At 56.3% G+C, this 24,478-nt stretch overlaps 1 protein-coding gene across 5 annotated transcripts in view; it reads right to left on the bottom strand.

Annotated features, from left to right (window-relative positions):
• Positions 1-24,478, bottom strand: part of HIVEP3 (HIVEP zinc finger 3) — a 497,619-nt gene that overhangs the window by 188,959 nt on the left and 284,182 nt on the right. The window contains exon 1 of one of the 5 annotated variants that reach the window (XM_064172680.1): positions 19,456-19,505. The exons of the other annotated variants lie outside the window; for them this stretch is intronic. The gene's annotated coding sequence lies outside the window, so the exon portion shown is untranslated. Of the gene's footprint in view, positions 1-19,455; positions 19,506-24,478 lie in introns of those variants that run through there. 5 annotated transcript variants of the gene reach the window in all.

The following is a 24,478-nucleotide window of genomic DNA, read 5'->3' as shown; positions in this document are numbered from 1 at the left end:
GGGGTCTGGACCAGATGATCTCTGGAGGTCCCTTCCAGCTCCTGACACTGTGACTCCATAAAAGCCAGCAACCACAAGCACAAAGGTAGGAGCTGAGCAGCTCCAGGGCTTAAACAGCAGCTCCATCCATCCCAGATGCTCTGGCAGTGATCATGTAGAGATCTTAGAGTCACTCAGGTTGGAAGGGACCTGTAAAGCTCATCCAGTCCAACCACCCCACAGTGAGCAGGGACATTCTCAACTAGATCAGGTCACCCAGAGCCCTGTTGAGCCTCAATTTGAGTATCTCCAGGGATGGGGCCTCAGCCACTTCTGTGGGCAACCTGCTCCAGTGCTCACCAACCCTCACATCCCTAACATCCCATCCAAACCTACTCTCTCCTCATTTCTAACCATTGCCTCTCCTCCTGTTGCTGCAGGCCTTCATCAACAGTCCCTCACCAGCCTACCTGCAGGCCCCCTTCAGGTACTGGCAGGCTGCTCTAAGGTCTCCCTGGAGCATTCTGTTCTCCAGGCTGAGCAGCCCCAGCTCCCCCAGACCCTACAGGTGCCCCTGGCTCCAAGGGAAGAAGAAAACCCCACAGGTGTCTCATCTGCTCTCTCCTCCTGGATCACACAGGTGGAGATCCCAAATCACAGAATGATAGAATCAGGCAGGACTGGAAGGAAGCACAAGGAGCAGCCAGTCCCAACCCCCCTGCCATGCCCAGGGACACCCTACCCTAGAGCAGGCTGCACACAGCCTCAGCCAGCCTGGCCTTAAACACCTCCAGGCATGAGGCTTCCACCACCTCCCTGGGCAACCCATTCCAGCCTCTCATCACCCTCATGCTGAAGAACTTCTTCCTAACCTCCAGCCTGCATCTCCCCATTTCCAGCTTTGTTCCATTCCCCCCAGTCCTATCTCTCCCTGACAGCCTCAAAAGTCCCTCCCCAGCTTTCCTGCAGCCCCTTTCAGACACTGCAAGGCCACAATAATGTCACCTGGGAGCCTTCTCCTCTCCAGCCTGCACAGCCCCAACTGCCTCAGTCTCTCCTGGCAGCAGAGCAGCTCCAGCCCTCTGCTCATCAATCCATGAGCTAAACAGCACAGCCAAGGGCTGGTGGCCTCTAGGACAGCCAGGTTGGATGGGGCCACCTGGTCTAGTGTGAGCTGTCCCTGCCCATGGCAGGGTGGGGGGGTTGGACCTGGATGACCTTTTAGGTCTAACAGCAAATTGAGAGCAGCAAATTATCCAACACCTCAGTGTCCTGCCACCTTTGATCCTTCAAAGGGAAAAGAGGAGAGAAAAAGCTAAGCAAGAAGGCAAAACTTGCTCAGCTCTTTGTGGATTTGGAAGAACCTCCCTCCTGATACCTGCAGACATCCATGGGAAGCCCTGAAGACCTAAGGGAAAGATTTGTGCTGAGTGATAAAGGATGCTAAGAAAAACAATGGCAGCTTCTCCCTGCCCCTTGGCTGGAGGAGAAAGAGGCTCATGCACACAGCAGCTTCAGGGCCAGGCTGGATGAACAACATCATCTGCCCTACAGCTCTGTGCTGGGCAAAACCCCAGCTCCTCAGCCTTAAAACTGAGGCTCTCTGAAGACCTCAAGCACACAGGGTCAAGGAAGACATCAGCACCTTGCTGGAGTCTCAGGAGCTAACACAGGCAGAGAAGAGCTGCTCCAAAGCAAGCTGCAAACTTCAAACTGGAAGAAGGGAGATTTAAACTGGATGTTGGGAAGAAGTTCTTTACAGTAAGGATGGTGAAGGACATGGAAGTGTTGGAGGCAGTGCAGAGGAGGCCACCAAGATGCTGAGGGCTGCAGCAGCTCTGCTCTGAGCACAGGCTGAGAGAGTTGGGGCTGTGCAGCCTGCAGAGGAGAAGGCTTCCAGGAGAGCTTGGAGTGGCCTTGCAGGATGTGCAGGGGGCTGCAGGAGGGCTGGGGAGGGACTGTTGAGAAGGTCTGGGAATGGCAGGAGGAGGAGGAATGGGTTTGAAGTGTGAGAGGGGAGAGTGAAAGTGGCTGTGAGGAAGAAGTTGTTTGCAGTGAGGGTGGTGAGAGACTGGCACAGGTTGAGGGTGGTGAGGCCCTGGCACAGGTTTCCCAGGGAGGTTGTGGAGCACAGAAGCACAGAATGGGATCTTTGATCCCATTCTGTGCTTCTGTGCTCCACAACCTCCCTGAAGGTGTTCAGGACCAGGCTGGATGAGACCTTGAGCAACCTGTTCTAGTGGGAAGTGTCCCTGCCTATGGCACAGGGAGGTTGGAACTGGCTGAGCTTTGAGCTCCCTTCCAACCTAACTCATTCTGTGACTCTAAACCTCCCCCTTTAAAGGTATCTGCTGATGCTTCACCTTCCCAGCACAGCTACTCTGGGAAGTCAGAGCTAGAATGGATGGATGCAAAATTAAAAGCTCAATAAATAATGAATTGCTGAGGTCATGGAATTGTATCAATCTGCTCAGCTCCCTCTCTGGTTCAGCAGGGAAATCTCTGCTTCAATGCTGGCTGAAGTGGTCCTGCAAGAAGCATCCTGCACCAGCTGCTGTCGAGGAGCTTTGCCCTGGGTGCCACACCAGTCAATAGCAATAAATCATCTGCTGCAGGCTGGGAAGGGTTGAAGAGTGTTAAGCAAACAGAAAGCCTCCAGAGATGGCCAAAATCAAGTGAGAGGTGAGTCTGAGGAACTCATTAAAGTAATTATTAGAATGCATCACAGCTAAACAGCCAATGGGCATGGCACAGACAGGCAGAGCCTTCTCCCCTTCCCTCTAGCAGCCTCTCTCCACCACTGCCAGTGAAAAAGAGCTCTCTGAAGTCCCACAGCACACAAAGCACACAGGAAAGCCACAGCAAACCCACCTCACCCTGCTCACCACCAACCTTTCTCTTCCCTCTCCTCCTCTCTGCCTTAGAAAGGCTTTGGGGACAGGATGGGAAGCAATGGTTTGAAATTGCAGCAGGGCAGAGTTAGGTTGGACATCAGCAGGAAGTTCTGCAGAGGGTGGGGAGAGACTGGCACAGGCTGCACAAATACTTGGTGGAGGTCTCATCCATGGACATATTCAAGATTAGACTCAATGTGACCCTGGGCATCCTGCCCCAGTTGGAGGTATCCCTGTTGAGTGCAAGGGGCTGGACAAGATGACTTTTAAGGGTCCCTTCCAACCTACAACTACCTGCAGGGAGGCTGTAGCCAGGTGGGGTTGGGCTCTGCTGCCAGGCAGCCAGGGACAGAATGAGGGGACACAGGCTCAAGCTGTGCCAGGGCAGGTCTAGGCTGGATGTTAGGAGGAAGTTCCTGGCAGAGAGAGTGATTGGCACTGGAATGGGCTGCCCAGGGAGGTGGTGGAGTCTGCGTGGCTGGAGGTGTTGCAGCCAAGCCTGGCTGGGGCACTTAGTGCCATGGTCTGGTTGGTTGGGCAGGGCTGGGTGCTAGGTTGGGCTGGCTGAGCTTGGAGCTCTCTTCCAACCTGCTTGATTCTGTGATTCTGCCTTCTACAATGAGTTCCCTCAAATGGGACAATGTGGCCAGGTCACAGAACCTGCAGCTGCCAGGTTGGAAGGGACTCAGAACCACAGACAGGTTTGGGTTGGAAGGGACCTTAAGGATCATCCAGTTCCAAACCCCTGCCATGGGCAGGGACACCTCCCACCAGCACAGCTTGCTTAAGGCTTCATCCAACCTGGCCTTGAACACCTCCAGGGAGATTGTGGAGCACAAAAGCACAGAATGGGATCAAAGATCACACTGGGTGCTTCTGTGCTCCACAACCTCCCTGGGCAACCTGTGCCAGGGTCTCACTACCCTCACTCCAAAGAATTCCTTCCTCATCTCCACTCTTACTTTCCCCTCTCCCAGCTCAAAGCCATTGTCTCTCATCCTGCTACTCCCAGCTCTTGTCCAAAGTCCCTCCCCAGCTCTCCTGGAGCCCCTTCAGGTACTGGGAGGCTGCTCTAAAGTCTCCCTGGAGCCTTCTCCAGCCTAGACAGCCCCAACTCTCAGCCTGTTATTTTTGTGCCCTTCTCTGGAGCCATTCCAGAGCCTCCCTCTCTGCAGAGATTCCATCCCCACCTGGCCACTGTGATGCTAAGCAAGCTGCTGAGGGTGCAGATCCCTGAGTCCTGTGACTACAACATCCACATGCAGAAGTGTCCCAGGATAGCCCAGAGAGCTCTCCAGATGCCACCAAAGACTTTCATTTCATTTCAGCAGAGATGTGAAGACTTCTGCTGCATGCTCACATCTCCTTTTTGCCCTTACACCTGTTCACTGAGGCCAAAAAGGTGAGACCCTTCCTGGAGTCCTGTGTGCAGTTCTGGATTGAATTGGATTGGAAAGGACCCTCAAAGGTTATCTTGTCCTTTCTGGGTGGGGAATGGCTGAGAGCAGCCCTGAGGAACAGGACCTGGGGGTCTGGGCTGGTGAAAAGCTCAGCAGGAGCCTGCAGTTGGAGTGCAGCCCAGACACAACCCTGTGCTGGGTGCACCAAGAGCAGTGTGGGCACAGGGCAAGGGAGGGGATTCTGCCCCTTCCCTCTGCTCTCCTCACACCTCACCTGCAGTCCTGGGGGCAGTTCTGCAGCCCCCAGCACAAGCAGCACATGGAAGTGTTGGAGGCAGTGCAGAGGAGGCCACCAAGATGCTGAGAGGGCTGCAGCAGCTCTGCTCTGAGCACAGGCTGAGAGAGTTGGGGCTGTGCAGCCTGCAGAGGAGAAGGCTTCCAGGAGAGCTTGGAGTGGCCTTGCAGGATGTGCAGGGGGCTGGAGGAGGGCTGGGGAGGGACTGTTGAGAAGGTCTGGGAATGGCAGGAGGAGGAGGAATGGGTTTGAAGTGTGAGAGGGGAGCTTGAAAGTGGCTGTGAGGAAGTTGTTTGCAGTGAGGGTGGTGAGAGACTGGCACAGGCTGAGGATGCTGAGACACTGGCACAGGTTGAGGGTGCTGAGACCCTGGTACAGGTTTCCCAGGGAGGTTGTGGAGCACAGAAGCACAGAATGGCATCAAAGATCCCATTCTGTGCTTCTGTGCTCCACAACATCCCTGGAGGTGTTCAGGACCAGTTTGGATGAAGCCTTAAGCAACCTGTTCTAGTGGGAGCTGTCCCTGTCCATGGCACAGAGGGGCTGGAACTGGCTGAGCTTTGAGCTCCCTTCCACCCCAACCCATTCTGTGGTTCTATTCTACGATTCTAAGCGCTGCTCTCCACCACCTCCTAACTTCTGCATGGTTCCCAATCCTGATGAACACAAAGACAAAGGCAAAGTCTTTCTACCTCCACAGGTGGAGGCCAGATCAGCCCAGGAAGGCAGCAGCCCAGGTCTGTGGCACTGAAGCAGAGGCAGAAGCAGAAAGCAGAAAGCAGCTTTACTCCAGGGAGAGCATTCAGCAACCAGCAGCTCAGGTAGGACTTTCCTTTCCCTTCTTTAAAGACCTAAACCCTGCATAATGCATAATAAAACCAACACTGAAGGTTTTTTTTCTTCAGCAGAACACCAGCCCAGTGCTGCCTTAGGGTCCTGCAGTCTGGCAGCAGTGGTTTTGGAGCTGCCTCCCTCTCCTCTGACCGAGCACGGACGGCGCCGCTCAGAGAGGGACTGCAAAGCAGAGAGGGTTTGGTTGTAATCACAGCACCTTGAATTAAAGAGGATTAGCTTGGAACGGTGGGACCCAGGACAGCAAACTCATTAGACACTGAGGCACTGCTGTAGAATGCTCTCAGATCACAGAGTCAGAGAATTGCAGAGTGGTAGGGACTGGAAGGGGCCTCTGGGGATCATCGCATTGGCCAGGCTGAAGTGGCACAGAGAATTCACCCCACGGGTCAAAGAGCTCCCCCATACACTGGCAACTTCTGGGCCACCACTCACCTTCACAGGAAGGACCTGAGGAGAGGGACTTGGGGGTGCTGGTGGAGGAGAAGCTCAGCAGCAGCCAGCAGTGTGCACTTGCAGCCCAGAGAGCCAAGCAGAGCCTGGGCTGCAGCAGCAGCAGTGTGGCCAGCAGGGCCAGGGAGGGGATTCTCCTCCTCTGCTCTGCTCTGCTGAGACCCCACCTGGAGTCCTGCATCCAGCTCTGGAGCCCCTGGGACAAGAGGGATGTGGAGATGCTGGAGAGTGTCCAGAGCAGGGCCAGGAGGATGCTGAGAGGCTGCAGCAGCTCTGCTGTGAGCACAGCCTGAAAGAGTTGGGGCTGTGCAGGCTGGAGCAGAGGAGGCTCCCAGGGGACCTTCTTGTGGCCTGCCAGCATCTGAAGGGGGCCCCAAAAAAGCTGGGGAGGGACTTTTGAGGCTGTGAGGGAGTGCCAGGAGCGGGGGGAATGGAGCAAAGCTGGAGGTGGGGAGAGTGAGGCTGGAGGGGAGGAGGGAGTTGTTGAGCAGGAGAGTGGTGAGAGGCTGGAATGGGTTGCCCAGGGAGGGGGTTGAGGCCCCATGGCTGGAGGTGTTTGAGGCCAGGCTGGCTGAGGCTGTGTGCAGCCTGCTCTAGGGTAGGGTGTCCCTGGGCATGGCAGGGGGTTGGGACTGGCTGCTCCTTGTGCTCCCTTCCAACCCTGCCTGATTCTATCATTCTATGACCTCTGGAGCTCATCTAATCCACCCCCACTGCTCAAGCAGAGCACCCACAGCAGCCTCCCCAGCAGCACAATGCCCAGGGCAGGGTGGAAGCTCTCCACAGAAGACTCCACAACCTCTCTGGGCAGCCTGCTCCAGACACCAAACAGGTTTCTGCTGTGCACATGCAGCCTCCTGAGTACCACTTTGTGCCCTTTCTTTTTTTCAAGGCAACCAAAAATCTCCTTGCCTCTTTCTTGCAGGCTCACAGATTGCACTGGGGCAGAAGGGACCCTTCAAGGGCATCCTGCCTGACCCTGCAGGCAGCAGAGACACTTCCAACTTGCTTGCTGAGACTAAAGTACTCCTGCCTCATGCCCTGGGCACCAGTGACAAGCATCTGGCCCCATCCTCTTGCCCCCCACCCTTTATCTCTTGCTGAGCTTTGCTCAGCTCCCCTCTGGGGCTGCTCTTCTGCAGGCTCTCAACCTTTGCTCCTCACAGAGATGCTGCAGGTGCCCAACGTGAAGCTTCAGCCTGTGCAGGGCTGCTCATGGAGCACTTCAAGCAGTACCTGAATGGGTTAAAGACATCTAAGAATTGCCTGGAGCGGCTGCTGGGCCATCAGTGCTGAAAAGCAAAGGCTTCCCCTGCCTCCGTGCTGGTGACCCAGAGCTGTGCCTCTCCAACCTGGGAGTTTTCATCCCTGTCTGCAGCTCTGGCAGGAAGCCCTTCAAATGCTGCTTCGAATGAGCATCAACTGAATTCTTCTTTGGCATTTCTCACACCGGGGGGGGAAACCACCCAAGCCTCTGTGGTGTCTGACCCAGTGCTGCAGAGGGGAGTGAGGAACACCCAAGCCTCTGTGGTGCCTGACCCAGTGCTGCAGAGGGGAGAGTGGAACACCCAAGCCTCTGTGCTGCCTGACCCAGTGCTGCAGAGGGGTGAGGAACACCCAAGCCTCTGTGGTGTCTGACCCAGTGCTGCAGAGGGGAGTGAGGAACACCCAAGCCTCTGTGCTGCCTGACCCAGTGCTGCAGAGGGGAGTGAGGAACACCCAAGCCTCTGTGCTGCCTGACCCAGTGCTGCAGAGGGGAGTGAGGAACACCCAAGCCTCTGTGCTGCCTGACCCAGTGCTGCAGAGGGGAGTGAGGAACACCCAAGCCTCTGTGCTGCCTGACCCAGTGCTGCAGAGGGGAGTGAGGAACACCCAAGCCTCTGTGGTGCCTGACCCAGTGCTGCAGAGGGGACAATGGAACATCTAAGCCTCTGTGGTGCCTGACCCAGTGCTGCAGAGGGGAGTGAGGAACACCCAAGCCTCTGTGCTGCCTGACCCAGTGCTGCAGAGGGGAGTGAGGAACACCCAAGCCTCTGTGCTGCCTGACCCAGTGCTGCAGAGGGGAGTGAGGAACACCCAAGCCTCTGTGGTGCCTGACCCAGTGCTGCAGAGGGGAGAGAGGAACACCCAAGCCTCTGTGCTGCCTGACCCAGTGCTGCAGAGGGGAGTGAGGAACACCCAAGCCTCTGTGCTGCCTGACCCAGTGCTGCAGAAGGGAGTGAGGAACACCCAAGCCTCTGTGCTGCCTGACCCAGTGCTGCAGAGGGGAGTGAGGAACACCCAAGCCTCTCTGCTGCCTGACCCTGTGCTGCAGAGGGGAGTGAGGAGCACCCAAGCCTCTGTGCTGCCTGACCCAGTGCTGCAGAGGGGACAATGGAACACCCAAGCCTCTGTGCTGCCTGACCCAGTGCTGCAGAGGGGAGTGAGGAACACCCAAGCCTCTGTGGTGCCTGACCCAGTGCTGCAGAGGGGAGTGAGGAACACCCAAGCCTCTGTGCTGCCTGACCCAGTGCTGCAGAGGGGAGTGAGGAACACCCAAGCCTCTGTGGTGCCTGACCCAGTGCTGCAGAGGGGAGTGAGGAACACCCAAGCCTCTGTGCTGCCTGACCCAGTGCTGCATAGGGGAGTGAGGAACACCCAAGCCTCTGTGCTGCCTGACCCAGTGCTGCAGAGGGGAGTGAGGAACACCCAAACCTCTGTGGTGTCTGACCCAGTGCTGCAGAGGGGAGAGTGGAACACCCAAGCCTCTGTGGTGCCTGACCCAGTGCTGCAGAGGGGAGTGAGGAACACCCAAGCCTCTGTGGTGCCTGACCCAGTGCTGCAGAGGGGTGAGGAACACCCAAGCCTCTGTGGTGTCTGACCCAGTGCTGCAGAGGGGAGTGAGGAACACCCAAGCCTCTGTGCTGCCTGACCCAGTGCTGCAGAGGGGAGTGAGGAACACCCAAGCCTCTGTGCTGCCTGACCCAGTGCTGCAGACGGGAGTGAGGAGCACCCAAGCCTCTGTGGTGTCTGACCCAGTGCTGCAGAGGGGAGTGAGGAACACCCAAGCCTCTGTGCTGCCTGACCCAGTGCTGCAGAGGGGAGTGAGGAACACCCAAGCCTCTGTGGTGCCTGACCCAGTGCTGCAGAGGGGAGTGAGGAACACCCAAGCCTCTGTGCTGCCTGACCCAGTGCTGCAGAGGGGAGTGAGGAGCACCCAAGCCTCTGTGGTGCCTGACCCAGTGCTGCAGAGGGGAGTGTGGCAACACTCCTGGGAGGGGCAAGGATATTTTTAACCCCATTTTACAGAAGTGGGAACTGAGGCCCTCATTTTTCCACTGAGGGCCAGGGGCCAGAAACACTTCTGAATGCAGGCAGGGACCACTTCCAGCAGAGCTCCTCAGCTCCAGGAGAAGTGGACACTTCTTGCAGCCCCCAGCAGTCCACCCAGCTGTGTCCCAGCCAATTCTCTCACATCAGCAGAGAGGTGAGGCAGTGGCCAGAGTGGTTTCTCTTTGGGTTTTGGTTAATTTAAGCCTGAGAAAGTCATGAAGGAAATACCTGAGCACTATGGGCAGAGCCTGTGGGAGGCAATTAAACAGCCAGCTCCACTTCCCTTCCAGCTCTGAGAAGCTTCACCTTCTTCTCTAGGTGTCTACTACTCTATTTTTGCCCTTGCTTCTAGCCTGACCTCTCCTTGCACTGTTCTGTTCCACACTCACACACTCTGCATGCCCAAAACGATGCTGTGGGGTTTGGTTTATTTGAAAGGCAACCAAAATTGTCCTTTCCTCTTCTTTGCAGGCTCACAGATTGCATCAGGATGGAAGGGACCCTCCAAGGGCATCCTGCCTGACCCTGCAGGCAGCAGAGACACCTCCAACTTGCTGGTTGAGACTGAAGTGCTCCTGCCTCGTGCTGCCCAGAGCCATGAGGCTCCATCAGCCTTAGCAACACTGCAAGAACAGCCTCTGCTTATGCCTGGGGGGACCAGTGATGGAACAGCTCACAGGCCAGTCAAAGCATAGAATCACAGAATCAGGCAGGGTTGGAAGGGAGCACAAGGAGCAGCCAGTGCCAACCCCCTGCCATGCCCAGGGACACCCTACCCTACAGCAGGCTGCACACAGCCTCAGCCAGCCTGGCCTCAAACACCTCCAGCCATGGGGCCTCAACCACCTCCCTGGGCAACCCATTCCAGCCTCTCACCACTCTCCTGCTCAACAACTTCCTCCTCACCTCCAGCCTCACTCTCCCCACCTCCACCTTTGCTCCATTCCCCCCACTCCTGACACTCCCTCACAGCCTCAAAAGTCCCTCCCCAGATTTTTTGGAGCCCCCTTCAGATGCTGGCAGGCCACAAGAAGGTCCCCTGGGAGCCTCCTCTGCTCCAGCCTGCACAGCCCCAACTCTTTCAGGCTGTGCTCACAGCAGAGCTGCTGCAGCCTCTGAGCATCCTCCTGGCCCTGCTCTGGACACTCTCCAGCATCTCCACATCCCTCTTGTCCCAGGGGCTCCAGAACTGGATGCAGGACTCCAGGTGGGGTCTCAGCAGAGCAGAGCAGAGGGGGAGAATCCCCTCCCTGGCCCTGCTGGCCACACTGCTGCTGCTAGAGCCCAGGCTCTGCTTGGCCCTCCAGGCTGCAAAGCACTGTGTTAGGATTCACACCAGGTGTCTCACAGCCAGAAAACATGGACTGAAGCAGGAATCTCCAAAGTCTGCTAGAGTGGCCTTCCCAAGTGGCAGCTCCTGCTTTTCATCTAGTAAAATAGAGAGAGTGATTGGCATTGGAATGGGCTGCCCAGGGAGGTGGTGGAGTGCCCATCCCTGGATGTGTTGCAGCCAAGCCTGGCTGGGGCACTTAGTGCCATGGTCTGGTTGGTTGGGCAGGGCTGGGTGCTAGGTTGGGCTGAGTGAGCTTGGAGCTCTCTTCCAACCTGCTTGGTTCTGTGATTCATTGCAGAAGCAGCAGGAAATGCTCATCCTCCTGAAGGATGCATGCCCTGAAGGACCAGGCACTACCTCCTCACACCCAGCCAGCTAACAGCCACCCTTCACTTGCTCCTCCACAGCTACCCTCACTGTGTGCCTCTAGTGCCTGCAAGGGACTCCATCCTCCTGGGGCAGTAAGGGTGGCACCTGCAAGCTACCAGCCTCTTGCTGAGCCCCACTCCACCCAGCCCAGCAGCTGCTCTTGTTTTCAGGTGGCAGGAGCCACCCCAGGAACACCTGAACCTTGTGCAACCTCCTCATTTTCTGTTTCTCTTCAACTCCTTTTAGCCTCACCTCCAGGTTTTGCTTTTGTTTGTTTGTTTGCCTGCAGCTCCCCAGAAACCTCTCCAGTAAAGCTCCCCAGAAGGGAACACAGAATCCCCAGATCCCAGCATGGTGAGGGATGGAGCCATGGGTTGGACCCAGCTGGCAATGGTGGGAGCCAGGGCAGCAAACTCATTAGACACTGAGGCACTGATCACAGAGTCAGAGAATGTCAGACTGGTCCAGACTGGAAGGGACCTCTGGAGCTCATCCAGTCCAACCTCCCTGTTCAAGCAGGGCACCCACAGCAGCTTGCCCAGGATAACAATGACATGGGGGGCTTGGAATCACTCCAGAGAAGGAGACTCCATAACCTCTCTGAGCAGCCTGCTCCAGGCCTCCAGCAGCCTCACACCAAAGCAGTTCCTCCTCCTCTTGAGGTGGAACCTCCTGGGTTCCAGTTCATACTCACTGCTCCTTGTCCTGTCTCTGGGCACCACTGACAAGAGCCTGGCACCTTCATCCTGGCAGCCACCCCTCAGCTAGTGACAGACAATGCCCAGGGGGAGGTTGGAGTCTGTATGGACAGGGAGACTCCACAACCTCTCTGGGCAGCCTGCTCCAGGCCTCCAGCACCCTCACACCAAACAAGCTTCTCCTGCTGTGCACATGGAAACCTCCTGAGTACCACTTGGTGCCCATTGCTCCTTCTCCTGACCCTGGGCACCACTGACAAGAACCTGGCCCCATCCTCTTGCCCTCTCACCCCTGAGCCTTGCTCAGATGCCCTCTGGGGCTGCTCTTCTCCAGGCTCAACAGCCCCAGGCTAAAGAAAACCAAAAGGACTGAAGCAAGGGCAGGAGGCAGGACAGGAAACCCGTGGGCAGCTATTTCAGGAGCCAGCAGTGGCTCATGGAAAACTCTGAGCTGTTCCCGTCAGTGACAAAGCTCTGCCTTGGCCACAGGTCACTGGCTCAGCCCCTGCCTCCTCCTTGCCTCACCCTGACCAGAGGCAACAGGGACAGACTTTCTATCTGACACCTTCTCCTGGGCACCTCTCCACAACTGGAGGCAGAAGGAAGCAGACAGAAACTCAGGAGTGCTTCTCCTAATCCCCCTGAAAGCTGCCAGAGGCTCTGTGTTGAGTATTCCAACCTCCTTTGTGAAGCCTCTGCCCCAACACCTGACAACCATCACCTGTGCCAGGTGAGGTGGCTGGAGGTAAGACCCCGCCTGGAGTCCTGGGTGCTGTTCTGGAGCCCCCAGCACAAGCAGGGCATGGAAGTGTTGGAGGCAGTGCAGAGGAGGCCACCAAGATGCTGAGAGGGCTGCAGCAGCTCTGCTCTGAGCACAGGCTGAGAGAGTTGGGGCTGTGCAGCCTGCAGAGGAGAAGGCTTCCAGGAGAGCTTGGAGTGGCCTTGCAGGATGTGCAGGGGGCTGCAGGAGGGCTGGGGATGGGCTACTGAGAAGGTGTGGGAATGAGAGGATGAGGAATGGGTTTGAAGTGTGAGAGGGGAGCTTGAAAGTGGCTGTGAGGAAGAAGTTGTTTGCAGTGAGGGTAGTGAGAGACTGGCAGAGGTTGAGGGTGGTGAGACCCTGGCACAGGTTTCTCAGGGAGGTTGTGGAGCACAGAAGCACAGAATGGGATCTTTGATCCCATTCTGTGCTTCTGTGCTCCACAACCTTCATGGAGGTGTTCAAGGCCAGGTTGGATAAGGTCTTGAGCAACCTGTTCTAGTAGGAAGTGTCCTTGCAGGGGGTTGGAATTGGATGACCTTTGAGGTCCCTTCCCACCTAAATCATTCTATGACTCTAGGACATGCCACCACTGCCAGCAGCCAGCCAGAACTCTAAAGCCTTCAGCCTGCAACTTAACTTACTTGTAGGTAGCACACATCCAGTCATGTACTCTTCTTTTGGCCTTTATCCCAAGACCAGTCCCTACCCTGAGTCAGGAATTCAATCAGCTTACAACACAACACCCCTGGGGTCCCTCTGTCCCCACTGGCTGATGGCTTCTTGGGATGCTGGTGATGGGCAGGGATATCAAAAGATCATAGAATGGTTTGGGGCTGGAAGGAACCTCTAAAGCTCATTCAGTCCAACCTCCATGTGATGCTGATAATGGGCAGGACTACCAAGACCTCAACCATAGAATGGTTTTAGGCTGGAAGGAACCTCTAAAGCTCATCCAGTCCAACCTCCATGTGATGCTGACAATGGACAGGGATACCAAGAGAACCACAGAATAGTTTGGGCTGGAAGGAACCTCTAAAGCTCATCCAGTCCAACCTCCATGTGATGCTGACAATGGACAGGGATACCAAGAGAACCACAGAATAGTTTGGGCTGGAAGGAACCTCTAAAGCTCATCCAGTCCAACCTCCATGTGATGCTGACAATGGACAGGGATACCAAGAGAACCACAGAATAGTTTGGGCTGGAAGGAACCTCTCTCTAAAGCTCATTCAGTCCAACCTCCATGTGATGCTGATAATGGACTGGGATACCAAGAGAACCACAGAATAATTTGGGCTGGAAGGAACCTCTAAAGCTCATTCAGTCCAACCTCCATGTGATGCTGACAATGGGCAGGACTACCAAGACCTCAACCATAGAATGGTTTTGGGCTGGAAGAAACCTCTAAAGCTCATCCAGTCCAACCTCCCTGCAGTCAGCAAAGATATTCTCAACCAGATCAGGCAGCACAGAGCCCTCTTGAGGCTAACTATCTCCAGGGATGGGGCCTCAACCACCTCCCTGGGCAACCTAATCCTGCATGTGAAGATGAAGAAGGTCAGTCCATGTACACCTGAGGCTTACATCTGCTGGGAGCTGATATGGAAAGCAGCAGTAGGTGGTCAGAGAATTAAGAGCTGTGCCTGTTTGTGCCTTTTGAGTCCTGCAAGGTAGGAGCTGCTCTTCAGGAGAGGCCACCTAAGCCATGCAGAACTGCATTTCAACCTGGACACAGGAGTGTGGCAGAGAAGACTTCAGGGAAGTACTACACTTAAACCCAGGTTTGCTGGGAAAAAAAGCCAGGCTCAATTTCCTTGGATTCTCCTGAGCTGTCTCCTCTGAAGTGCACCACCAAATGAAGGCTCAGCAAACCCCTCCAGGTCTCAATCATCCAAGAGCAACATTAGTGGAGAACCCCAAATCCCATGTCTGAATTCAGCTGGATCTGGCCTGGTTTGAACACACTTCCCCTTCCTGCCTAAGGCCTGGGGGGGTCTAATGGAGAAGCAGAACAAAACAGCTGAAACCCCAAAGCCTCCTGGGGCTGCAAAGCCTGAAGAAGACTTTAATGAGCAGGTGACCCTCCAGAGTCTGAGGGGGGAACAAGGGAAGGTCTGGCTAAGCAGCGTGGAAATGGCAACTTGAGATCTGGAGACTGAGGAGCTGCTGAAACTGAAAGCCTCATCTGCACCAAAGAGGGGGTTAGAACATGGATGTGCCATGAGGTTTCCCAGGGTGCTGAAGAGGTTTGCAGCCCTGGCTGCCCCCTCCTGCTGGCGATGCCCTACAGGAGCTTTGCTCCTACGCCAGGTGGTACCCAGGCAATGAGGAAGGAGCAGCCTTTGCGTACAGCAAGGCCATTTGGGGAGGGCTGGAAAAGCTTGATCTGACTCATGCTTTCCTCTTAGTTATCCCCTCCTTAAAAACAGCAGAGCAAGGCCCCAAAAGGAAGCTGCCCCCCCAAAACGTCCACACAAACAACAGCAACACAAAGAGGGGGGGGTTAGAAAAACCCCTTCCAGGTGCATTTCGCATCCACTCTCAATCTACCCTCCTCAAGCTTCAACCCATTCCCTCTTCTCCCACAAGGGCTTGTTGTGACAGGACAAGAGGGAATGGATTGAAGCTTGAAGAGGGTAGATTTAGGCTGGAGATTAGGAAGAAATGCTTAATGGAGAGGGTGGGGAGACACAGTACCTGAAGGAGCTCCAGGAGAGCTGGAGAGGGACTTTTGCCAAGGACTGGGAGTGACAGGATGAGGGACAATGGCTTTGAGCTGGGAGAGGGGAGAGGGAGAGTGGAGAGGAGGAAGAAATTCCTTCCAGTAAGGTTGGTGAGACCCTGGCACAGGTTGAGGGTGGTGAGACCCTGGCACAGGTTGTGCCCAGGGAGGCTGTGGAGCACAGAAGCACAGAATGGGATCAAAGATCACATTCTGTGCTTCTGTGCTCCACAACCTCCCTGGAGGTGTTCAAAGCCAGGTTGGATGAGGCCTTGAGCAACCTTGGGCTGGTGGGAGGTGTCCCTGCCTGTGGCAGGGGGGGGTTGGAACTAGCTGAGCTTCGTGATCTCTTCCAACCCAACCCATTCCATGATTCTAGGATTTAATGGCTTAGTCACCATTCCTCCTAGGGAAAAGGCTGCTGGGGAGACTTCCACACTGGGATGGCTCTGCTCACCTCCTCCAGCTGTGCAGGGCTGATTTCCTCCCCTCGTCCTGCTGCACTGCAGCCCTTAGCCACCATCTCAGAGGAGCAGGCAGCAGGGACAACCAGCAGCGCATGAGGTCGTCACAGCTGGGACTTCCTAAGCAGGAGGGGCTGGGCTTGGCCCAGGGCTTTGCACAGCAAATGAGGCAGTGTGGAGGATGAGGAGGAGTTATTGCACCCTTAGTTCCACCCAGTGTTTCTTGAAGGAGTGACTAATCCCCTCACCCCCCTGCCACAAGCCCTCCCCACCGCACAATGGGTCCTTTGGATGCTCATTAAGAGGTTCACCTTATGCAGGCACCTTAATTAGACCTGGGCTGGATCAAACTCTCCGTTCTGCTGCCTGCACCAGGGCAGAGGCTTAGATCCCTGCTGACCATGCAGAGGTGGCCTGGAAAGGAGCATTTTTTGGGGGGGGGATTCAAGCCCTGGCACTGCAGGAGCTCTAATCACAACTGTCCTCTTGCAAGGTGGTCTCAGCAGAGAGCCCAGGAGAGGGAGCACCAGGGACAAAATCGTTCGGGATTAAGGAGGGGAAGGTGGGAAGAATTCAGCAAGTGTAATGGGCAGGATGGAAAAGAGAAGAAATATTTCCCTGCATCCTAACTGGCCCAACTGCCTGCAGCTCCCAGCAGGGCTATAAAGACCTACTAACAAGCAGCCTTTTGAAAGGTGGAGACAATGCTGCTGAATGTACAGCTCAAAGAAATTGCTTTCCTTCCCAGAGGGTTCTTGGGGGGGGGGGGGGGGGTTTCTTTGGGTTTGGGTTTTGTGGGTTGAGGTTGGTTTGGTTTTTTTTCTCTTTCCCCCTCCTTTTTCTCCCTAAGTTTTAAGCTCTGCCAAGAAAGCAAAGGCTTTTAAAGCGCCTTAGAAACGGGGAAGTCTGTGGAAACACTTTTGGCATTCACCATGCGCAGCCAAACGTGGCCCGGGAGCTCCGACGGCAGAGCTCCTCCGAGCGCTGTAGGCAGCGGGAAGCAGGGCGGTGAGGATGAGCAGGAGGAAGGCGCAGGCAAAGCTGCTTTCCTCGGGCAGAAGGAGCTACCCGTGGTGGCCATGGGGACTTTGCCAGTGACGTCGGGCGAGGGAGTTCCCAGGAGCCCCTCGTTAATCAAGAGGACAGCAGCGGTGATTTCCCCAGCCGGGCTGCCCTTCCCTGCTCCCTCCGCTTCAGCGCCGGAGCCGCCCGGGGTCAGAGCCGCCCGGGTCAGCGCCGCCCGACGCCCGCAGCGCGGCCGAGGTTTCTCAACAGCGCTTCTGTTGTTCGCTTCAGAACAAATATTATCTGCCAAACCCTTTCCCCCCGGGGACTCTCTCTCACCCCACCGGATCCCCTCGGTAGTCCCCCACATCCGAGCGTGCTCACACCCAGCGAACACTGAGCCATTCTACCCGACGCCTGCCCCGGGGTTTGCAAGAGCCAACTGCAAACACTGCTGGGTTTGCTCGCACCCTGCTCGGCTCTCCCCCTCCGCCCTGCCTGCCACAACGTGCTTCTGCTCGGCCGGGGAAGGAGAACCAGTAGAGCCTGGGCTCCTCTCTCTGCTTTTTTTCCCCACCGCTTGTGCTCTGCAGGGAGAAACCTTAGGAGGGTCTCTTGTTAAGATGCTAAAAGCGCAGCAGAGAAGCTGCGGCAGGACAGAAAAACCTTTCTGAAAGTGGAGGGATGTCCTGCCCGGAGAAATTCCAAGTGCTCATTGTGGATGAGGGTGAAAATAGTCAGCCCCAGGGAATAAATCTCCCTCCTTCTGTGCTGCCAGAGCTTCCCCGGGGGAGAACAGGGGGCTCCTGAAAGGCAGTTCTCAGGGGCTGCACCACCACGCTGCTGCCTGTGCTGCATGTGTCCCAAAGGACACAAAGCCCAGACCTGCTGCAAGCGGTTTGGTGGTAACACATTCATTAATTAATCAACCAGTAACTCCTGGAAGCTGTTCCTTTGATGCACACTTTACACAAGTCCTCTACAGATTTTCTTTTCTCTTTGCTTGTTAAGGGCTGCAGTGAAGCCTTCACCAGGCTGAGAAGCCTGACACCAAGCCTTGGAGGCAGGAGGCTTTTCTTCTCAGAAGCAACCCCCCCACCATCTCCTGCACCAACACCTCTGCATCCTCCCCTGATCCATCTCTAGACATGAAAGAAATCATATCTCTGGGACCCTTTAAGGGGGTCTGCCCAGGCCAGAAGCGGGGTGGGGACAAGGAGACTCACTACGTGGACTTTGGAGCCCCCTGGCACCTGTAAGCCAAGGAAGAATCACAAGGTCCCACCCCTCACCAAGCCCACCTGTCCTCACTGGGGATACCCACTCTGAACATTCCCCTGCAAGAACCAGAATGAAAAGTTCCTGAAGCACTGAGGCTGTGAGAAAAATACTGACAGCCCCCAGCAAGCCCAAGCAGCTTCTAGGGGACCACTGAAGCTGGAGCTATGGCAGGAGGCTCTCAGGACATCCAGAAAGCAAAGGTTAAAGCTGGCCCTGCATGCTGACCCTTTCAACAGCAGGGGAAACCAAAAGCCTGGAAGCTTCAGGTTCTCCTCCTGCCACTGAGCAGGGTTTGGATTGTATTGCTCACACCATCAATCACCTTGTCAGCTGCCCCAGCCATTTCCACCCACCAGTGTCACTGGGTAAAAGTGCCAAGAGCTTTCCCCGTGGTTGGCCAACGAGGTGAAGAATGAGGAGGAGAAAAATCAAGCCATGCACAGTGCCTTTCCCCAGGGCAACAACCCCCGTGTTCGCATGGAGCAGCTCAGTGCCTCTGCCCCCCCACCCCCCGCCCGGGTTATTCATGTCCATCGAGGAGGATCACAGGAATAGAAGGAGTTGGAAATGACCTCGGTTAGAGATAATCAAGTCCAACCTCCCTGCTAAAGTAGGTTCATTTAAAGCAGGTCACACAGGAACACATCCAGGTGGCATTTGACTGTCTCCAGAGGAGGAGACTCCACCACCTCTCTGGGCAGCCTGCTCTGAGCGCTCTGTCACCCTTACATTAAAGAAGTTCCTCCTCACGTTTAGATGGAGCTGCTCCTGTTCAACGTCGTGCCCAGATCGAGCAGCTGAAATCCCTCGTGCTCATCCACCCAGGCTCTGTGCATCTTGAAAGCTTCCTCGGTTCCATTCCGACGGGCAGGTGCTAACCAGCACCACCTCAACCACCGCAACACTGAAGAGGGCTAAGCACGCAAAGGGTCAGCCCCAGGCACTGACCCTCCGTCTCTGCATCCCGCAGGTCCACCCTCCTCACCTGCCTGCAGACGCCTGGGCGCTGGGGGGGCAGCGGCAGCCGGGCAGCAGCCCGGGCAGGGATTTTACTCACATCACGTGTGGCCCCGACAACAACCTCTCTGCTCCCCACTTGCTTTCCTGTGCAAGTGATAAGGAGGAAATCCGTCCCAGACAGACCGCCAGCCAGCCAGACATGCTGCAGCCAGAGAAAGTCCCCAAGCTCGCAGGACCCTTAATTAGCGGTGGCTGCCAATTAAGAGCGGAGCTGCAGTTTCTGGCAGTGCCAGCGCAGGCTCCCGAGCTGTTTGGCGACAGATCAAGAGCAACAACCCCTCTCCGTGTTTACAGTGTGGAGCAGCTAGCCCGACACCCAGTAACTCCCAGTTTACTCACTGCAGTGACCTCATCAAGCGAGACACTGCCCGTGCGCTACCACCGCTCTTAATTGCGCTACCGCCGCTCTTAATTACAGCTCCTCGGCTGCTCTGCCCTCCGCGCACCGACCGGGGCTGTCCCCACCAATAACTCGCTAATAGCCGCATCGATTGTAAAGCGCCACACGCACTCCTCAGCACCCCCCCACACCCTCCCCACGGCCACACGCAATACCCTCCAACACCCCCCCCTCCCCCCAGTGAGCGGCTGGAAGGCGGCGATGGGATCCGTTACCTGCACTTGCCCCGGGCACTGCAGCCGCGGCTCTGCCATGACTCTGCCCGGGGAGCGGGGCCGGGCCCTGGGGCTCCGGGGGAGGTGTAGAGGGGGGGGGGTGGGGGGAATCTTCTGCCGGGCTGCGATAGAAAAGGTTGGTTTCAAGCTCCTTATTTGGGCAGTGATGTCAAGGGAAGTTGTTCAGGCAGCGCCTCCCCCTTTTTTCCATTCACTCCACATTGTTTCCTGTTGTCAAGCAGCTGCTGCGGCCCCGGCCGGGGACAAGGGAATCCTTCAGCCCCCGCTGCCCGCTCCCGGCTGCCCACGCAGGGGCCTGGGGGGGGCCAGGGGGTGGGGAGCGAAGAGCGGACGCGCAGCAGCAGCGGCGGGTCGGAGGTAGTCCTCTGGCCCCCCCTTCGCCACCCCAAACGCCAGCGCTTTCCATCACAAAAGCGGCTTCTTGCCTGCAGCAGCTGGCGGCAGGGGGGAGCCCGGCAGCGCCGGGGCTCGGGGAAGGGGACACACAGGCGGCTGGTGGCAGCGGTGGAGAGCGCTGCTTGCCCCGCTGCCGCCTTCCCTTCTTCCTCCTCCTCCTCCTCCTCCTCGTCTCCTCCCCATCTGTCCGCGCTCTTCCCGCCCTCCCCTCCCGGCGCTGGTCCAGGCGCTTCCAGCGGCAGCCTCCCGCCGGCACCGTGCGCGGCGTGGGGAGGTCGGGAGCAGCCCCGGCCGCGGCTTGCGAGTGGGAGGGGAGTCGCCGTGGCGAGAGAAGGAATCTGGCCCGGGAGGACCCGAGAGTGCCCCGCCGGGGTCCTCCGCGCAGCCTCCCGCCGGGGCTGCCTGCGCAGCCACACTCTGAGCTCCCCGGGAGCGGCCCCCGCCGGGCACGGAGCGATCCGCGGGTGCGCAGCTGGAGCGGCAGCAGCGCTCGGCACCGCCAGATCCGCGGCCACGGCCGGACAGGGACCCTGCACTGCCCAACTCTGCTCGGTGGGGTCCCAAAACACTTTTTCTTTCTTTGCTTTGCTTTTTATCCCCCTTTTATTTTTTTCCCCTCTTTAGCTTTTTTTTTTTTTTTTTACTATTATTTTTTCTCTTTTCCTCTTTACCTCTTTCCTTTTCTTTTCCTTTATCTCCATGCCTTTTCCTTTTTCATCTTTTTTATTCCCATTTTTTTTGTGCATTATTACTTTTGTTGTTGTGGTTGTTCCTTCTTCCCTTCTTTTCTTCCTCCCTCTCGTTCTCTCTCTCCTCGCTCTCTCTCCCTCTCGTTCTCCCTCTCCCTCTCGTTCTCTCTCCCCCTCTCCCTCTCGTTTTCTCTCTCCCTCTCGTTCTTTCTCTCCCTCTCCCTCTCGTTCTTTCTCTCCCTCTCCCTCTCGTTCTCTCTCTCCCTCTCGTTCTCTCTCTCCCTCTCGTTCTCTCTCTCCCTCCCTCTCGTTCTCTTTCTTTCCCTCTCGTGCTCTCTCTCTCAGCTCTCACTGCCCGAGCACACCGAGGGCCTGAGCCCATGCACTGAGAGGGGGAGACAAAGTGCTCCTTCCCAGGGCCGCCGGCAAAGCAAACCTCTCTGGCAGTGAGATCCACCGAGAGAGTTCCTTTTCCACGTGGTGATGCCAAAGGGGTCCAGCGGTGCTTGTGCCAGCTCCCGAGCAGGATCCCAGCTCTGCCAGCTGGGGACAGAGAGAGGAGACCCTGGCTTTGCTGCCAGGCAGCTAGGAAGAGGCATCTGGGAGCAGAGGTTTAAGTGGCCTTGGCACCCCAGGCTGTGTTCTCATTTAAAGTACATGTGCACATTGCCCAACAAAGCTTTGGTGCTGGTTCTGGAGTCACCAGACCCTGTTGTAGGCAGGATTTTACTGCTCAAGCTGGGAACTCTTGCCCAGATGACTTATTTTACCCATTGGTATGTCCTTGATAAGAGATTGTCCCTGCACAGGGGCCCTGCTAAAGCATTCTGTGGTGCCAGCAGCTCTACCCCACAGCTGGCACAGCCACCCTAGCAAAACTGCCCCTCAGGCTTCCTCTTCTAATGCAGGCTGCACACACAAAACAATCACAGTTACAAAAGAAAACAAAGCAACACCCCCCCCCCCCCAAAAAAAACAGCCCCCAAACCACCATTTGCAAGCCTGTAGAACCACAGAGTGCTTTGGGTTGGAAAAGCCAATGCCAAGCACCAACCCAACACCACCACAGCCACTAAACCACGTCCCCAAATGCCATGGCCACACATCCCAAGCTTTCCAAAGTCAGGGTGGAGCCAAAAAAAAAAGGAGTTACCCAAGGATGAAGTAACAATGATGTGATGGAAAGAGTTCTGCTGGCAGCCAAATGGACTTAGCAAGATGTGCTTTTTTGGGGGGGGGGGTGGGGGGAGGGTGGACATCAACAGAGGTCTTGTTTCACTCAGAAAACAGCACATTGCTTTGCAGGAGGATTTACAGCTGCAAGCCTGCTACTGGAACACCACTTCTGGCCTGCTTCCAACCAGCCCCAGAGCAAACTCCACGCCAACTGCATCCCCAAAATGCTCTTTTGGTGCTAAAATGCTTTTGGTGCTAAGCTCATGAGGCTTAATGAGGCCAAGTGCAAGGTCCTGCACCTTGGTGGGGCCAATTTTCGAGACCAATCCAGGCTGGGGGATGATGAGACTGAGACCAGGACTGAAGAGATGGGCGTAGGGGTACTGGTGGGTGAGAAGCTGGCCAGGAGCCAGCAATGGGCATTGCCAGCACAGAAGGCCAGGGGCAGCCTGGGCTGCATCCAAAGCAGTGTGGGCAGAGATGGAGAGAGGAGATCCTGCCCCTCTGCTCTGCTCTGGGGAGATCAAACCTGCAGGGCTGGGGCCAGCTCTGGGGCCCCCAACACAAGAAGGAGATGGAGCTGCTGGAGTGGGTCCAGATGAGGCTGCAGAGATGATCAGAGGGATGGAGAACCTCTGCTGTGGAGACAGACACTCTGCTGTGGGAATAGACAGTTGGGACTGTTCAGCTTGGAGAAGAGAAGGCTCCAGAGAGACCTCAGAGCTGCATTTCAGTATCTGAAGGGGCCCTGCAGGAGGGTTGGGGAGGGACTGTTCAGAAGAGCCTGTGGGGGCAGGACAAGGGCAATGGTTTGAATCTGGAGCAGGGGAGCCTGAGGTTGGACATCAGGAGGAAGTTCTGCACAGTGAGGGTGGAGAGACACTGGAACAAGCTGCCCAGAGAGGTGGCAGAGTCCCTGCCCCTGGAGACATTCAAGGTCAAAGTCGATGTGTCCCTGAGCAGCCTGATGGAGCTGGAGGTGTCCCTGCTGAGTGCAGGGACAGGATGGCCTTTGAGGGCCCCTCCCAGCCTGATGCAATCTGTGACTGTAAACCCAAGCTCATGCTGTGTAACACCCACACTTTCTGTGAGCAAATGAGCTCCTCAGTAGCCCCATTCCACACCCAGTTGCAGCTTCTCACATTCCAGACAGAAAGGAGAATTAGAATGTGAGGGGGAAATGCTTCATAGTTGGATGTGTTTGATTTGGGTCTCATTCTGCCCCCTACTCCCCCCCCCACCCCTCAGCCCAAGTCACTTGGTGTAAGCAGCTGTGGTTGCTTAAGGTCTTTAAGGGATTGCCTGGACACAGCCAGACACTGGATATGGTAACAGGCCCACAAGTGCACGTGGAGTGGCCTCTACCCTCCCAAACCTCACTTGACAAACGCTGGAACTGGGAGTCTTTCCTCCTCCAGGCAGCTTCCACATCCCACTGGCTGCAATTAGGGCAGCTCTGTCCCAGCCTCTGGTTTCAGCCCCCAGTTTGCTCCTGGCCAGATGGCAGATCACAGGCAGAGCTCTGCATGGACCAGCTCTGATGGGCCAAGAGCCATAAAAGCAGGTTTGTCACTTAATGCAACCTGGACTGAACGAGAACTGTGGGGATGGAAGGGACTGGATCTGGCAAAGGCATTCACTTGTTTCTTCCAGAGCAGGGCAGCAAGGCTGGGGAGGGGCCTGGAGCACAGCCCTGTGAGGAGAGGCTGAGGGAGCTGGGGGGGTGCAGCCTGCAGCAGAGGAGGCTCAGGGCAGAGCTCATTGCTGCCTGCAGCTGCCTGCAGGGAGGCTGTAGCCAGGTGGGGTTGGGCTCTGCTGCCAGGCAGGCAGGGACAGAAGAAGGGGACACAGCCTGAAGCTGTGCCAGGGCAGGTCTAGGCTGGATGTTGTTAGGAAGTTGTTGTCAGAGAGAGTGATTGGCATTGGAATGGGCTGCCCAGGGAGGTGGTGGAGTCACCATCCCTGGAGGTGTTGCAGCCAAGCCTGGCTGGGGCACTTAGTGCCATGGTGTGGTTGGTTGGGCAGGGCTGGGTGCTAGGTTGGGCTGGCTGAGCTTGGAGCTCTCTTCCAACCTGCTTGGTTCTGTGATTCTATGACTTGAGCATTTGGATGGACATGTCATAAACCACAGCTCCCAGCAGCATGGGCAGAAGTGCAAAGTGAAAAGCAGCCTAACTAAAAGCAAAAGCTGCCACCAAAGTCTCTCTTTTACTCCAGGCCACAACAGGCCAAAAAGCAGTTACAGCTCAGCTCTTGTGTCTGTGCCTCAGATTCCAGCAGCAGCTCTGGAGCTCAACTCTTCTTGACCCATCTGCAACCTTCCTTCCTCCCTTCTGCACATGGGGAGGCAAAGAAGCACTTAGCAAAATCTCACCTCCCAGTCTGAAAGGGCACAGGCACCCAGCACCTCTGGGAGAGGCTCCAGCACCTCTGCTAGCAGAGACATTCTCTCCTTGCAAGATGCATCCCCTGGAAGCCAGGAAAGCAGCAGCAGGGCACTGATGTTGCTTTTAACCTGCACCACAAAGGACCAAACGTGGGAATCACACACAGCATCACACACACAGTATCATCAGGGTTGGAAGAGACCTCACAGCTCATCAAGTCCAACCCTTTAGCACAGAGCCCAAGGCCAGACCATGGCACCAAGTGCCACGTCCAGTCCTGCCTTGAACAGCTCCAGGGACGGCGACTCCACCACCTCCCCGGGCAGCCCATTCCAGTGTCCAATGACTCTCTCA

This window comes from Pogoniulus pusillus, chromosome 37, assembly GCF_015220805.1.
Source record: "Pogoniulus pusillus isolate bPogPus1 chromosome 37, bPogPus1.pri, whole genome shotgun sequence".
Lineage (NCBI taxonomy): Eukaryota > Metazoa > Chordata > Aves > Piciformes > Lybiidae > Pogoniulus > Pogoniulus pusillus.
Note: the sequence above shows the minus strand (reverse complement) of the source record. Positions and strands in the feature narration are given on the sequence as shown.